Raw genomic sequence first — 17,811 nt, forward strand, 5'->3', positions numbered from 1 at the left:
TTTTTTGAAAAAATTAATATAATAACTATAATAATATAATTGAACAGCTTTAAAAAGTGCCATCTAATGAGGTTTTTTAAGGATAAGATATTAGTGTAATAAAAAAGTGGTGGATAGGTGACTTTGTCTAAATCATTCATTTTTATTATTGTTGTTATTAGTTTGATGTTATTCGACCCTTTTATATTTTGGGGTGGCTCCTCGACCACATATGGACTTCTCTCCGGGGTTATGCTCCCATTCCAAGAGCGCCCCAGCTGAGCGACAAGGCAATGCTGTTAGGAAGGTGAAACGGGCGATTATTCATCGCATAATCCCTTCAAATAAATACGATCCGAAGCTGAGTCAGACGAGGTAATAACCGACGTTTTCACGGTTCATCGAAAGGCGGGACGGCCTGCGTCAGCGGCGCTCGAAAAGATATTTCACAGGGCGGCCGGATATTTCCCAGAGGGAGCGGAGGCATTGTTCCAATTTGCATTAGCCCATTTAGTGTTAATTGGGCCGGATCACGTGCCCCCTAAATGGCCAGGTGCCCTTTCTAATCCGCACGAAAAATATTACAGCATCATCATCACGGGGGCTATAATTATCCGAGGAAGAATGGCAAATGGGCGCGTTGAGGTTGACCCGTCAAATTCAAACCGGCAGATATTTTTTCCTTGAAAAGAAGTTATATATATGTATCTTATATCTAACATTGCAGAAAATAATAATCACGCTTAATGATCTTTATTACCAGATTCACTGACAGGCAAAAAATTCCGCCCACTTGTAAGTTTTACAAAAATACCACGGCATACTTTCTACCAGCCTGCAAATGTCTCTTTGCTGAAGGTTAGACCATCTTCAAGAAGCGTCCTTTCAAGATTGTGGAGTGCATCATGGAGGGGATGGACGTGCTTTGTCTTTTGGGTTATCCCATAAATGTTCGATGGTGATTCGATCGACCGCATGATAAAATTTTATCCACATAAAAAGTGGCTGTCAAAGACCCTCCACGAGCAACAACCAACTCTGGGCGACTCTCCATCGCAATTCCCGCCCAGATCATCACTGCCCTACTAAAAGATCGACTCTGGGAAAAATTACAAGCTTCTTACCATTCATTTCGCCTTCTCCACACTCTTTCCCGCCCATCTGGCGATTGTAGAGCAAATCTACACTCATCTGTAAAAGTACAGCAGACCAATCGTCCAAAGACCAATGGCTATGTTCTCGAGCAAATGGGAGTCGTGCAACTCTGTATTTTCTGGTCAATTCTGGTCATCTTACGGAGTGAAAAGCCATCAATCCATAATGATTTAACCTTCTTCGAGCAGTGTCTTCGGAAATTTGGACACCTCGAACTTCCTGGACCTGCTGAATCGCTTGAATAGTAAGGTGACGGTTTCCAAAATTCTCACAGTCAAAACACTGTCATCCTGTGTTTTTATCACCCTAGGATGTCCAGAACCAGACCATCTATGGTAGGACCCAGTTCCTCGAAAACATCTAACATGATCAGTAAGATCGTGGAGTGTTTCAGGAAGTGATGCACGTGCGTATTCGTAGTTTGAGGTTATCCCATAAATATTCGATGGTGGTTCAAGCCTGGAGGGCAGGCCAGGCTAAGACCATGATGTTATGTTGTTGAAGGTACGTTCGTACTATGCCAGGACGTATGTTCGGGCGCGTCTCCGTCAGCCAAGCGCTCGATTTCTGACGTACTCTGTACCCCTATATCGACAACCCTTATCTTATCAAAATCCACCAATCACAACAGGCTTCGCTTCTTTTTTCCTCAAAAATCCGTCCCTTCCAGCCTTTTTGGCTCTCTTCTCCGTCTGCCCTCGGAGCATGTACATCTCGCCCTGTCATCTCCCTTAAGGCACATAGTAATTAACCACCGTGTAAGATCGCCCGGCTATTGCATTGCTATTGACATAAGGCCTAGTACGCACTGGGATTCTTTGAGTCGAATCTTTGAATCACCGGAGAGTCTCGGCTGCATCTGGCCTGAGTCCGGGCTGCCCCGATTCATTGTTGCGATGAATCTGATGTGTTCGGGGCTAGCATTTTCGGACTCTTTTGAATCCCATCCGATGTGGTATTCTTTGACTCAATGTTGCGCAACATTTGCCAGTGCGGACGTGAATCGGAACAAGCGCTCTTGCTTCATTTGTTTAGTTGACGTTCTAATGGGTGTTTTCTTGAAGATTTTGATACTGTCTTGTATTGAAGGTATGTGTGGAACCGAGTTGACTTTACAGCTTTTTTAATGCACTTCCGATTGAATGCACTACGTACAATGGAAAAAAGAGCAAGAGAAATTCCTGAGAGCTAGTTCCCCGTCATTTTTGCAGGCACTGATGAATGTGAACTGAAGCTTGGTCTGGACATGGTTTTCTGTCGCGGAGCAGAATCGGGGCTGCATCGCAAAAGTGGATCTACGCAGCCCCGACTCTGCCCCGCAACATGAATCGATTCAAAGAATCTCAGTGCGTACTAGGCTTTAGAATCGCCCCATCCTTAACTCCGCCTCCATCCCATTTCCCGACCTGGTACCAAACCTATCATCGCCATTTTCCCTTACTATTTCATCTTCCTTTATCCTTCTACCATCATTATCATCCCACGAACGAATCATCCATCATTATCTCCGGAAGACTCGCCGCCTGGATTGGATCATGTCATTACCATCGCCACTTTAATTTCATCCATCATGATCATCATCATCATCGACGCTGCTGGAACCAGGCCGGTACACTGGCCTTGTCATCGCCGAACAACGCACGATATCGCATTCAGAGAAATTCACCGCTTTCCGGCCATCATCGCCTTCAGATCTCCAATACGATCATCGTCCATCTTGTAAAGCCTAGAAATTTCATTAAACAATGAGTCTTCATGTAAAAAGTACAGCAGACCAATCGTCCAAAGACCAATGGCTTTGTTCTGGAGCAAATGGGAGCTGTGCAACTCAAAGTTTTGGTCAATTCTGGACGGGGTGAAAAGCCATCAGTTCATACTGATTTTATCTTCTTCGAGCAGTGCGTTTAGAAATTTGTACACCTCGAACTTCCTGGAGCTGTTATCGCTTGAACAGTAAGGTGTCAGTTTCGGAACTCAAAGTCATAAAACGGTCATCCTGTGGTTCTGTTACCCTTGGGTGTACAGAACCGAGCATTCTATGGCAGGACCCAGTTTCTCGAAAACGTCTAACGGCGTCTCGCAGTGTTTCGTAGGGAACTCTGATGGCAATAAACGCATAGAACGTTCATCATCACTAAGTGCCACATCACGCTCAACATCCTCAGCGCTAAGTGGCATTTTTAGGTTTAAAATTCGAAATTAAGAAAACAAAGATAAAATCTAAACAGTTTATTTCTTCAGAATTCAAATGAGACTGAATAAACATTTTAAATTCCGTAAAAAGTAAACAATGAAAAACCCTTTATCCTTGTTTTGGATTAAGCATTAATATATTACAATTAATTAAGGTATTTAGTTGAGATAAAAAAAAAGTCAATGGCACGAGCGGGATTCGAACCCACGATCTTCGGCTTGATACACCGCTGCTCTACCACTTGAGCTATCGTGACCTCGATCCACTCGGACACCAACTTCCCATCTCAACCGCACCTTTTGAATTTTCAATTAAATTTAATTCAATTGAATTAATAAAAACCTTAATTAATTGTAAAATATTAATTGGTCAAGCGGACCACGAAATTAGTGAATTTAACGATTAAAAATGAAGTATACTTCACTAATGTTCTCCGTGGCCATTTCATTTGTCGTCGAGAATCCAATCCGATTACACGACATTTGAAAAATGGCAAAAAGGAGGGAAAATTGAAAAGGTGGGGTTGACATGGAGAGTTAGTGTCCGAGTGGATCAAGGTCACGATAGCTCAAGTGGTAGAGTAGCGGCGTATCAAGCCGAAGATCGTGGGTTCGAATCCCGCTCGTGCCATTGATTTTTTTATCTCAACTAAAAACCTTAATTAATTGTAATATATTAATTGGTCAAGCCGACCACGAAATTAGTGAAATTAAGCATTAAGTATGTTTACGTCTAATTGATATTCCAAATTTAAAAGCATAAACAAATATTGGCAATATCCCTATTCATTTTTGAGCAGTTTATATTGGGCTCGAGTTCAGGGCGGTGTGATTCGACCCCGGGACCCTTAGTGATGAATCGCCGAGTATTAAGGTATCCCATTATTATTGCTGGCGTACAACATTGTCAAAATTTTTAAGTATTATTAGAATATGAGTTATTTGGTAAAAACCGACGTTTTTCTAGGGGAAAACGTTCTGTAATTATGTAGGAACTTAGCCTTTAAGCTTATTTTTATATATAAGGGTCAATTCTGAATTTGGTACTGTTATTCTTTCCTACGGCAGTTTCTCAGGGTCGCAGAACGTGAGCCGATTGTAATTTTTGCATTAGCACTACGTTTCGAGATAATCCAAGGAAAAAAGGAGCCGTTTCTATTGGGGAGTCGGTCGGAATAAAAAAAATGCGTTTTTTTACAATCCTCAGGAATAAAGGCGTTTTTGGATATACGGCGTAGACGTAAACTCACTCCGGGTAACAATGGCCTTTCTGCTCACAATACGTGCTCTTCTTCCGTTAATATTACATATATGACTTTCGTCATTGTTGCTCGAGGTATATTGCGTCCGTGGCGTGATTGGCTTTCTGGATTTCGATGAACGATATTTCCTCGGACGACACGCGCTAATTCGATTTGGATCGACCTCCAAGGAGATTCGGCCCGACCCGAATCGATTATGAAAATCGGCCCGCCTCCCGACTGTCTGCAAAGTGAAGTTAAACACTTCAATTAACAAGTTTAAATTGGAGAGGCGGTGGAAAGTCCGGTTTAACCGCGAATTAAACGTCGGAACGAACCGACGTCACCCATAATCTCGGTTACATTCAATTATTATCTGATTCACACCAATACCCCAACCTCCAAACTTCGGAATCGTACTTCATCTCAATTACCAAATGGCTTTACGGGAACACTTTGTTAACACTAGTCTAAGAAACCAAAATATCATCAATAATATCAAAAATAATTTACATATACTCATGGTTTTTCACACCAAAACTACAGTAAGTAAATTTTGACTTTTTTTTAACCTATAATTAGATAGATAACAAGAGAATATCGTTTTTTAATGTACAATTTTGTTACGATTTCAAATTCTTTCCTGATATTCAAACAAGTAAAGTTCACCAACAGGCAAAACATTCCACCCAACTGTTTTGGAATTTATTTTCTCGATAAAAGAAAATTCTGTCCTTAATTTATCTCATTGTTTTTGAATTCTGAAGGGATAAACTGTTTAGTTTTCATCTTTCTTTTCTTAACTTCAAATTTTAAACTTGAAACTGGCACTTAGTGCTGAGGATGTTGCGCGTGGTGTGGCACTTGATGAAGGACGTTCCATCATGTTCTATGCTGCTATTGCCATAGGAGTTCCATATGAAACTATGCGAGACGCCGTTAGACGTTTTCGAGAAACTGGGTCCTACCATAAAATGCTCGGTTCTGTACACCCAAGGGTAACAGTACCACAGGATGACCGTTTTTTCGGAAACGGGCACCTTATGTTGTTCAAGCGATTCATCAGCTCCAGGAAGTTCGAGGTGTCCAAATTTCTGAACGCACTGCTCGAATTAGATTAAAACAGAACTGATGGCTTTTCGTCCAGTAAGATGAACAGAATCGACCAGAACACACGGAGTTGCACGGCTCCCATTTTCTTGAGAACACAGCCATCGGTCTTTGAACGATTGGTCTGCTGTACTTTTTACAGATGAGTGTAGATTTGCTCTACGATCTCCAGATGAGCTTGAAATTTATATTTTCCCAGCCGACCTTCTCAACGTAGCTCAGTGATGGTGTGGGCGGGAATCTCAATGGAAAGTCGCAAGGAGTTAGCTGTTGTTAGTGAAGGTTCCTTGACGGCTACTGGCTATGTGGATGAAATTTTGGAACATCATGCGTTCCCTATCCTCGTTGAAATCTACGACAATCCTACTCTAACGCACGATAATGCCCGTCCTACCATAGAAGGCCCGGTTCTGGACTCCCAAGGGTAAAGAACCACAGGATGACCGTTTTTTGACTTTGAGAATGTTGCGAAACCGGCACCTTATTGTTGTTCAATTCATCAGCTCCAGGAAGTTCGAGGTGTCCAAATTTTTGAACGCACTGCTCGAATTAGATTAAATCAGTATGGACTGATGGCTTTTCGTCCAGTAAGAGGACCACAATTGATCAGAACATACGGACTTACACGGCTCCCCTTTTCTTGAGAACACAGCCATCGGTCTTTGAAAGATTGGTCTGCTGTACTTTTTACAGATGAGTGTAGATTTGCTCTACCATCTCTAGATGAGCTTGAAATAGTGTGGAGAAGGCGAAACGAAAAGTACAAAGCCTGTATTTAGCTACGTAGCTCAGTGATGGTGTGGGCGGGAATCTCAATGGAGAGTCGCAAGGAATTTGCTGTTGTTAGTGAAGGTTCCTTGACACTGCCGGCTATGTGAATGAAATTTTGGAACATCATGCTTTGCCTATCCTTGATGAAATCTACGACCACCCTACTCTAACGATAATGCCCGTCCTACCATAGAAGGCCCGGTTCTGGACTCCCAAGGGTAAAGAACCACAGGATGACCTTTTTTGACTGTGAGAATGTTGCTAAACCGGCACCTTATTGTTGTTCAATTCATCAGCACCAGAAAGTTCGAGGTGTCCAAATTTTTGAACGCACTGCTCGAATTAGATTAAATCAGCATGGACTGATGGCTTTTCGTCCAGTAAGAGGACCAGAATTGACCAGAACATACGGACTTACACGGCTCCCATTTTCTCGAGAACACAGCCATCGGTCTTTGAAAGATTGGTCTGCTGTACTTTTTACAGATGAGTGTAGATTTGCTCTACCATCTCTAGATGGGCTTGAAATAGTGTGGAGAAGGCGAAATGAAAAGTACGATGCCTGTATTTAGCTACGTAGCTCAGTGATGGTGTGGGCGGGAATCTCAATGGAAAGTCGCAAGGAGTTTGCTGTTGTTAGTGAAGGTTCCTTGACGGCTACTGGCTATGTGGATGAAATTATGGAACATCATGCGTTGCCTATCCTCGATGAAATCTACGACAATCCTACTCTAACGCACGATAATGCCCGTCCTACCAAAGAAGGCCCGGGGTTCTGGACTCCAAGGGTAAAGAACCACAGGATGACCGTTTTTTGGCACCTTATTGTTGTTCAATTCATCAGCTCCAGGAAGTTCGAGGTGTCCAAATTTCTGAAGGCACTGGTCGAAGAAGATTTAATCGGTATGGACTGATGGCTTTTTCGCCCCGCTAAAGGACCAGAATGGACCAGAACACGCAGAGCTGCACGGCTCGCATTTGCTCGAGAACAAAGCCGATTGGTCTTCTGTACGTTTTACAAATACAAGAGTAGATTTCCTCTACGATATCCATCCGGAAGAGTGTGGAAAGGTGAGATGAAAGGTACAAAGTCTGTAATTTTTCCCAGATCCGACCTTTTCAACGTACCTCAGTGATGGTGTGGGCGGGAATTTCAAAAGAGAGTCGCACAGAGTTGGGTGTTGTTCGTAGAGGTTCTTTGACAGCCACTCGCCATGTGGATGAAATTTTGGAACATCATGCTCTATCCCCGAAATCAGCGACAATCCTGTTCTAATGGATGATAATGCCCGTCCACATGTCGCTCGCATAGTACAAACCTACCTTCAACAGCATAACATCAGGGTCTTAGCCTGACCAGCCCGTTTTACAAACTTGAACCTCATCCAATATTTATGGGATAACCTCAAAAGACAAACCATGTCCATCACCTCCTGACACACTCCTCGACCTTGAAAGGACTCTTCTCGAAGGATGGGCTAACCTCCAGCAAAGAGACATTCCCAGACTGGTAGAAAGAATGCCGAGGCATCTTCGAGATGTAATTATAGCAAGAAGAGGAAATGCGCGATATTGAAATGTTAATTAAAAATCTAATACAAAATTAGAACAAATTTTACCCGTATTTTTTAATTTTTTAAATTTTGTTTATTTTTATTTTTCCTTAGCAATTTACATTTTTTTAAAAACTTTTTTAGACAAAAACTTGTTTATTAAACGTTAAAAAACGTGAAACTTTGATTAATATATAAAAATATATACAAATCAAGTTATATTACAAATGGGCGGAGTTTTTTTGCCTGTCGGTGTATTTTCAAATTATTCATATTTTCAATTCTTAAACTAAAACTGGAAAATTTTATTTCTAAGCTATGAATACTAGACGAGGTAACGATTAGAGCTGTTAAGACATTTTTTTTCCAAACTAATTTTAAACACGAGAAGTGTTAACGACGGACGGTAAGAGACGGCTAATCGATTGAAGGATAAGCCCGAAGGGAGGGGAAGGAGCTGATTGATACAAATTAGAACAGATTCGGACAACGAAGTCCTTCGCCGATACGAAAATAATTTTCCTCTCGTTTAAAACCCGTTTTGATTATTGCCTACGGGATACAACCTCTCCGGAATACGCGAAACTTTTCTCTGACGGGGGTTTAAAAAATTTCGGCTTTTCAAAGTTGAAGCGACAACGGAAGTGTGATACGTGGTAGGTTTCATGTTAAAAAGTTCACGGCGTCAAAGTGTTAAAGTGATATTCTCCGCACGGTTGAAAATAAAATAGGTTTAAACATACGTCTCACCAGATTTGAACAATAATAACAACGCAATATCAACCCAAAGTATAGAAAACTTCTGTCTAATAGTCACCGAGAATCCAATAGATTACACGACATTTGAAAAATGGCAAAAAGGAGGGAAAATTAAAAAGGTGGGGTTGAGATGGGAAGTTAGTGTCGAGGATCGAGGTCACGATAGCTCAAGTGGTAGAGCAGCGGCGTATTGAGCCGAAGGTCGTGGGTTCGAATCCCGCTCGTGACACTGAGTTTTTTATATTAAATAAAAGCTTTAATTAATTGAAAAATATTAATTGGTCAAGCGGCCACGAAACTAGTAAATTTAACTATTAATAAATATGAGTAATAAGTTTATTAATAAATAATTTTTCTCTGTTTCTTTTTTTTTTAAATTCTATTATTTGAAGAGGACATTCTTGAATAGTTGTACAGCATGGTCTTTGAAAAAAGTTCTGTTTATTCATAAGGTTTTCGACCCCTGTTTAAATGAGTTCTCTTCAGTGTTGTTACACAGTATTCTTACTGTTACCAAAAATGTTTGTATAGAAACAATGAAGAAAAATTCAATTCAGCGCGGAGTATATCCTCCTGTTGCGTTGATCACCGCTTGTATTCGATGAGGCATCGATTTTATGAAGTTTTGAATGTTGTGCTGTGGAATATTGTCATATTCCTACAACAGTGCCATTCTTAATTCATGCAAATTCTCTGGGATGCCAATTAATGCCACTACTCCAAAGTTCAACTTTACCAAGAACCAACAAAGTAGTGATACCAGAACTGGAATAATGAGCCAAAGGAACACCACTAAAGGCAAATTCCTACTGGTATTCTGACGGCTCCAAAATCGACAAGTTGGGAGGACAAGGGTTCTTTGGGAAGAGCGCCAAGATCGAACTGACGGTAGATCTGGTCAAGAATGCTAGTTTTCCAGTCTGAACTCATAGCGATTGAGCGATGCGCCAGAGAAATAAAAAGGCTAGGAATAAATTCTCGGATGGTAGCCATTTTCTCTGACAGCCTGGCCGCACTTAGGGTCTTAGCAAAGGCAAAGAGTGTTTGGAAATGCATGGAGGCCCTGACGGAAGTCCGTGACACTAATGACCTGACCCTGGCGTGGGTCCCGGGACATTCGGGGCATAGAGGCAACGAAAAGGTTGTAATTTTGGCCAAAAAGGGAGGGACGTGGACTCTCTTTGCCCAGAACCCTACTGCGGTTAACAGCCTGCCACACAAGACGTCACATGTTAAAATGGAACCTTAATGAGTCCAAAACCTGGTGAAATAATACCACAGGTATGAGGCTCGAGAAAAGGTTCATAGAAGGGCAATCCGCAAAACTTATAAAAGAATTACTGGAAGGCAACCGCAACCCAACCAGGATTCCGGATGTGTGACGGGACAGTTGAAAAGGTATGGACAGATGTTCCCATCTTTACCGATGGGCGTTGAGACCCTTGAGGATTTTTAACGTCCGGACTTATCCCCAAGAGGATTTCTCAGACGCCTAGTGTTCTCGAAAGAACACCGGAAAGATCTTACATGCATGGACTTTTCAGCCCCTTGGGCAGCGACGGTAGTGCAATACTAGCCAAGTTCAGAAGTGCCCTGAAAAGGGCACATCCATACATGTGCCTTATAAAAGGTAGTTTTGAAGTTTCCAGAATAGCCTTTAGGCCATGCCTTTCACCACCCCCGGAGATAGAGAAGACAGCTCCGGTTGGCCGGTACCCTCCAGCTAAGGTACAATTTGTGTACAAACCACGACGACCACGAGTCCAACCTCCAACTCCCGTGGTTCAGTATTATTTTTAAGGTTGGACTGATCGCCCACCCGGGAGGTCATACGAACTCCCTACTGATGCACCCTTTGCCTGAGGGGTGCGGGTTCAGTAACCCTCAGTAAGCCAAAGCAGCGGGGGGAGAGGGAGGGAAAAGGGAAAGGGTAAGGATGGTAATAGGGATAATGCCTCCATCATTGGTTACCCCGACGCATCAGGGTTGATGGTCGGACTTTGCCTGGGCCCACAGGGAAGATGTCCCTGTGAGTAATTTTTGTTTTTGGCGTCACGAGCGGGATGGCATGGACACTGCCACTTACGAAATCACATGCACCGGATAGGAGTACAGACAGAGGAAACACTGTGCAGATATTGCCAGGAAGAGGAGGAGACCTCAGAACATCTTTATGTTTCTGTGAAGGTCTAGGTAGGTGCAAGTTCTTGCAACTTGACAGGAGAAACCACAAGCAAGATCCTAAACCAGGGGCCGCTGGCAAAACTGTGGAGGCTGGTTAATAGCCTGAATCTGGCCAATGAGTTATAAATAACAGGGGAGCACAATAGATCAATTCAGGTCAAGGGGCAGTAGGCCTTTTGGCCGCCTGTTTTAACCATATCCCTATTACTTTTGACAACTCATCCCAAAGGTGTTCGATAGGGTTTTACTCGGAACTACATCCTGGCTATTCAAAACAATGTATTGAAATACGTTTCATGTATTCACCTAGCTATGTGGCCCTTGCATTTAAAATAAAACTGACGCCAATTAGTAGCATATCAAGAACAATTTCTTCTGATAACACATCTTCAATGTATTAGGGACTGAGTTGGCAACGAGGAGTCGTTACCCGATTGAGAATAGGTCATACGCGGTTGACTCACGGTCAACTGCTCTAGGCCAAAACCCGCTGCCCATTATGCCGAGAAAGGTTGTTCGGTGTGTCGCACATAAAAGTAGTTTGTCTCCTTGGCTCCTTACAGAGAGCGTGTAGGCACGCCGCCGGATTTAATGAGGTTCTCGGCGGCGAGTCATTGAATGGTTGCAAGACCAATCCTTTAGTGCATAATAAAACACTATTCTAACCCTTAAAGTTTATGTGTGTTGTTAAATCGTGCCAATGTTATACATTTTTGTTTACTTTATTTTTTGTTAATTAGAACAATTCTTTCAACTTTTGTGTTGTATCAAATATTTTGATAAGAGTATCAGAACAATTGACTGGTGTTTTCAGTATAATTTAACGTTTTTAGTTGAGATAAAAAAAGTCAATGAAATGAGCGGGATTCGAACCCACGGCCTTCGGCTAGATACGCAGCTACCACCTGAGCTATCGTGACTTCGATCCACTGGACACCAACTCCCCATCTAAACCCACCTTTTCATCGAAGTCGCGATAGCTCAGGTAGAGCAGCGGCGTTCTGAGCCGAAGGTCGTGGGTTCGAATCCCGCTCATTTCATTGACTTTTTTATCTCAACTAAAAACCTTAATTAATTGAAATATATTAATTGGTCAAGCGGACCACGAAAACTAGTGAATGTGAAAGTTTAGGTTTATCGCTTTTATTTCTAAACAACTTGCGAAAAGTAAAATACGATATAATCGCAGAATTCTAGTAGTCAATTTAAAAAAAAATAATAGTAATAAAAAAACCCTGGCACCCCGGGGGTTGATATGACCTCTGCTGTTGCGAACCCTCGTAAAAAAATAATAATAAATTTTGATTAATTTGTAACCCAAGTTTTATATCACAACACCATCACATTATATCAGTTTTTATGATTTATATATTAGACAGTTTATTTTTAGTTGAAGCCGGTCGGAAAATTAAAGGGTGCTCGTTTTGAATACCCCTCGTTGATTACGCTCACCCCGCGCCATTAATTATAAATAAATTCGTTTTACCTCGGCAGCCGTTTCGGCGAGCTTCCAGAATTCACTCGACAAGGACGCCGGCACCTGGAAATTAAAAATTAACACTTTAAACAAGCATGATAAGATTTTTACCCGGGAGGCGAAATTGACACTCAATTGGATTGAGGGCACTCGACCCCCCCCCCCAATTGGTTGAGGGTGTAAACAATGCTGTTAACTGACTCTGGGTAATAAGTGAAATTTCCATTTTGCTCAAGTGGTTAACTCAACCTTAACAACTTCATTAGCCGACAAATATTTTAGAGTCATCAGGAGGTAAGATGGTTCATTAATAAGCATTTCATTAACGAGCAACTGAAGCCACAGTTTACAATTTTAACATACTTATATATAAAAATATTTTTTTCTCCTAATTAATCTTTAATTAAGGTTTTGGTTGAGATAAAAAAGCCAGTAGGAGTTATCCTTTCTATTCGGACCAAATGTCCGAATTGATTTTCCAGTTTTAAATAATTTTTTCTATGATCTGAGGAAGGCATTAAATATAGCCGAAAGCTCGACGGAAGAAAAAGAAATGGTTTTTATCACTTACCTTCATCCCCGATTCCTTTATTCAATAAAAACTTCAGTGTCACGAACGGGATTCGAACCCACGACGTTCGGCTCAATACGCCGCTCCTCTAAACACTTGAGCTATCGTGACCTCGATCTTGATATTCTTGACTGATCTAAGTGGTAGAGCAGCGGCGTATTGAGCCGAAGGCCCTGGGTTCGAATCCCGTTCGTGACACTGACTTTGTTATCTCAACAAAAACCTTAATTAAAGATTAATTAATTGAAAAGAATTTATTTGGTCAATCGGATCACGAAACCTAATAGATGTAGTAAATTTAAGGGTTCAATTACATCAGATATCACATTACATTTTAATATCGCGTATTTCCTCCTCTTGCCTTAATTCTAATAAGACGTCTCGGCATACTTTCTACCAGTCTGGAAATGTCTCTTTGCTGGAGGTTAGCCCATTTTTCAAGAAGAGTCCTTACAAGATGGTGGAGTGTATCATGGAGGGGATGGACGAGCTCTTATTCGTGTTTTGAGGTTATCCCATAAATGTTCGAAGGTGGTTCAAGTCTGGAGAACGGGATGGCTAGGCTAAGACCCTGATGTTATGCTGTTGAAGGTACGTTTGTACTTTGGGAGCGACATGCGGACGGGCATTATCGTGCATTGGAAGATTGTCGCTGATTTCATCAAGGATAGGCAACGCATGATGTTCCAAAATTTCATCCACATAGCGAACAACAACTAACTGTGTGCGACTCTCCATTGAAACTCATCCCACCTATTCGTTCGATGTTACCACATATAAAAACTCGGCGAGAATTATCCATCATTCTTCTGCGGCATCTTATTGAGATCCTCCAAAAGGCCCACCTCGGCAATCTGCGGGCACGTCAGTCCCCAAAGCATCACAAGCTCACCTTTTCAGGATCGCTCCGGAAACCAACCGCCCATACTCAGTTCAATCTCCGCCCTCTTAGGATCTTGCCGCTTCTTCGAATAAAATTCTACTAAGGGCACCTCGTACTTTCGAAGAACGACACTAGGCACACCTCCTTCTGGGGTCTCATGCAATAACACAGTCCTCTAAGGGGTGCCCACATTGTGCCGCCTCCTGGCACGGCTGTTCCCAAGGCTTCACAGGCTCCCCCTTTCGGGCCAGACTCGCTCAACCCCAGCAGCCAACCGTTCCTATCGCGTATTCCGAGTTAACTCCGAGAGAATGATCTACCCCTCTTCTGCGACATCTCCAGTCGAAAACCTCCAAGAGCAACCACCCCTGGGGTGGAACGGCCGTCCCAGGTTTCACAAGCTCACCTTTTCAGGATTCAGACGATTCACCCAGACACGACCGCCCCGGTTGTATTTGCTACATCGAAACGAACAGGCTACGGTAGTCTTTTTGTTCAGTCTCCTAAGCGACCCTAACAGTGGCGTCACAAGTAAGCTAAAGACCGCTGGAACGGAATAGGTTATAAGTTCCACTTCACCGTTCCCATCCACTACCCCTTACGTATTCGAGGGATTCCATAGTCGTAGTCTCAGCGTCCTCGACGCTATACCCTTCGATGGTCCGATCCTTCGTATCCCGCGAGTGACAACGAAGGTCATACACACAGGCGTAAGTGGAAGATCACCTATTATATAATACAAATCATATTACTTTTGTAAATTGGACAATACCTCCAACAAGAATTTTGTTGACTTTACCGCCACCCGTTAAAAAGCATGCTATTCTAAGACAAATAACGTGACCCGCTGTGTTATAAGCTTCATTTAGCGTTACCGTTAACGCTAACGTTATGCAAAATATCCCTAATATGTTAATTTTTGTTTAAAAATAATAGTTCTTCTACTAAGTTTAATGAAGTCTTTAGTTAGAAAATCCTTTACAACTGTGCGTCTTTCTGAGGTAGCAGGTAGGTTCAAGTCGCATTCGAGCTCACCAGTGCAAAAAGAATTGGTGAATAGATTGAGATCCCGCGAGGCTAAAAATTAGCCCCGTAAAGTACATACGAAAAATTCAAAAGATCATTTTTATCGTTGAGTGTTTTTCAGGAACCTACAACCATTTCAAAATATCATTTTTTTTTATCTCGATATCGATTTCGGAGTACCAGCCTCTCCTCTTCAGTCTACATAGTAAAAATTGCAAAGTTACATATCACGAACAATTTGTGTCATATAATTTTAAATAAAAGAAAAGGAAAAAATTGTTCGTAATATGTAACTTGGTAATTTTTACTATGTAGACTGAAGAGGGGAGGCTGGTACTCCGAAATCGATATCTATAATAAAAGGATATTTGGAATGGTTGAAAGTACCTGAAAAATACACCTAAAATGATCTTCAAATAAGTGAATAGCCAAGAAGAATAAAAATGCAAAAGGTTCTCCGTCGTTAACACGTGAGAAAATATCGTTTCGTAGGCATATTTTTCGAGAAAGATACAAAAACTATGACGTCAAGTTGTATTGGATGGAAAGAGTTCACAATTTAAAACATTCCCCTCTGCAGCCACAGGGGTGGATTTCCTGCCCTGCAGGAAATGATGTTTCCTTTCGCCCTCGTCGTCCGACAGCAAACGGGATTGAAAACAAAAGCGGGGGCGACCTTTGTTCCGAACACCTGATGGAATCATTAACCTCTGTTGGATAGGGGTAATCAAAATCCTAATCCGCCACCGGAGGGTGCTTATTTCGGTTCGACGCCCGGAAAAACAAGCCCGCCCGATTGGGTTTCAATTAAACCACAGACTATCGTGCATTCCTCACAAAGTTTTGTTTAAAAGAAACAATTATAGTTTCTCAACATCAATGTTCTATATGTATAATAAAACTTGATCGTTAAGATTTTTAAGATTGATGTTTAGAAAAAATCTTCCGCCATTCTTTTAACACTTAGTTACATAATGATCAAGTCACGATGTCTGTAAGATGTTAACTCCAGAACTAAGAAATGTCCAGTAAGATCGTGAAAGCACCTTTTTTTCTTAGAATGTTAAATGTTAATTTTTCCGCAATGCTGCGCGTGGCGATTGGTAGAACCGAAAATAAAGCTATAACAGTCATTGAAGGCTTGTTGTTGGTTGTTATGGTTTTGTGTTAAATTGTAAGATACCAGAAGTTAATAAAAAAGGAAAATTATTCAACTCTTTCATTCAAAATGCTATCTATGCACACGACAAATACTAACAAATGACACGCTTCAATTCATGCCGACATATCTAACCTGTATCCTAACCTCTAACAGCACACAAGTTTATAGGATAGGCGATGTATCTTTTATGAATGTATAAAGATGTGTCTTTAGGAGAGTATAAAGACAGATCAGAAATTAACAAAAGAAATGATTGGTCTGATGTAGTTAACGCGTATTTAAGAAAAATACGTGTAAACAAAAAACAGCTGTTAAATTCATGGCTGCCATGTTGGTTACCAACGACCTAACACCTAACATTGGCCAAGGCCTATTAGATCGAGCAATGTTAACCAGCCGATTCTTACAAGTCTACGTCATCATTTTTCTCGATGTAACACGACCTAACAGAGTTAACAAGGTTAACACATAGATCGTGTTTTAACATTGACTTTCTGCTTAAAAATTAAATGCTATTGGTATAAACAGAGGACTTATACTCGTGTTTCAAATTTTGCTAGTAGATTCAACATTCAAAATGGAACCAAAAAGCCCTAATCACTATGGTCCGAATGTTTACAGTATCGGTGTTATTCCATTTTTTATGATTTTTTTAATATTTCACGACCTTGCTTCAAATAAACAATGACAACTTCAAAATTAAAAAGGTTTTGGACAAATCCGTTGAGACCATTGGAAACTACGTTAAATTTCCAATAAGATATGTACTCGAAAAGTACTAACAAATAACACGCTTCAATCGGTGCCGACATACCTAACCTATATCCTAACCTCTGACATCCTACAACTTTATAGGATAGGGGCTGTATCTATTATCAATGAGAATATGAGGACAGGTCGGAAATTATCAAAAGAAATGTATTGGTCTGATTTAATTAACGCATATTTAAGAATAAAAATACTTGTAAAGAAAAAACAGCTGTTAAATTCATGGCTGCCATGTTAGTTACCTACGCCCTAATGGATAGAAATGTGACTACATTTTCGACCTAACACCTAACATTGGCCAATGCCTGTTAGATCGAGCAATGTTAACCAGCCGTTTCTTACAAGTCCACGTCATCATTTTTCTCGATATAACACGTCCTAACAGAGATAACAAGGTAACAAGGTTAACACATAGATCGTGATTACCTCTAACATTGACTTTCTGCTTAAAAATTAAAAAAATTACTTCGATCCTCTCGGACACCAACTTCTCACTCAACCTACACCCTTTCGAATTTTTCATCTGTCGTGTAATCAGGATTCGATTCTCAGCTACTTATGAAATGGCCACGGGGAGCTGTTAACGAAGCGATACTTCTTTTACTTATTAAATCCATTACGTTTAGTGGTCGATTGACTAAATTACCTCTTTTAATTAATTATTCATTTTATGTAAGGTCTTGGTTGAGACGAGAAAGCTAGTGTCACGAACGGGATTCGAACCCACGACCTTCGGCTCAATACGCCGCTTCTCTTGAACTATCGTGACATCGATTCACTCGGACATTTATTTCAACCAAGACCTTGCATACAAAATAATAATTATTTGAAAGAAGTAATTTGGCCAATCAGACCACTAAATATAATGGATTTATTGTTATGTTTGGTTGTGGAAAGGCGATATATGAGGCTTTACTTCAAATTCACAACATTCCTCGTATTATCGTTCTTTAATTTATGTACAAGAAATGCGGTGCAT

General features: G+C 41.2%; 1 protein-coding gene across 1 annotated transcript in view; it reads right to left on the minus strand.

Moving 5' to 3' along the window:
* The window catches only part of LOC106667306 (protein dimmed-like), a 138,630-nt gene that overhangs the window by 36,105 nt on the left and 84,714 nt on the right, over positions 1-17,811 (minus strand). The window contains exon 3 of the mRNA XM_024225096.1: positions 12,432-12,485. The gene's annotated coding sequence lies outside the window, so the exon portion shown is untranslated. The remainder of the gene's footprint in view (positions 1-12,431; positions 12,486-17,811) is intronic.

Source organism: Cimex lectularius, unplaced genomic scaffold (genome assembly GCF_000648675.2).
Source record: "Cimex lectularius strain Harlan isolate CLEC.00 unplaced genomic scaffold, Clec_2.1 scaffold10, whole genome shotgun sequence".
NCBI lineage: Eukaryota > Metazoa > Arthropoda > Insecta > Hemiptera > Cimicidae > Cimex > Cimex lectularius.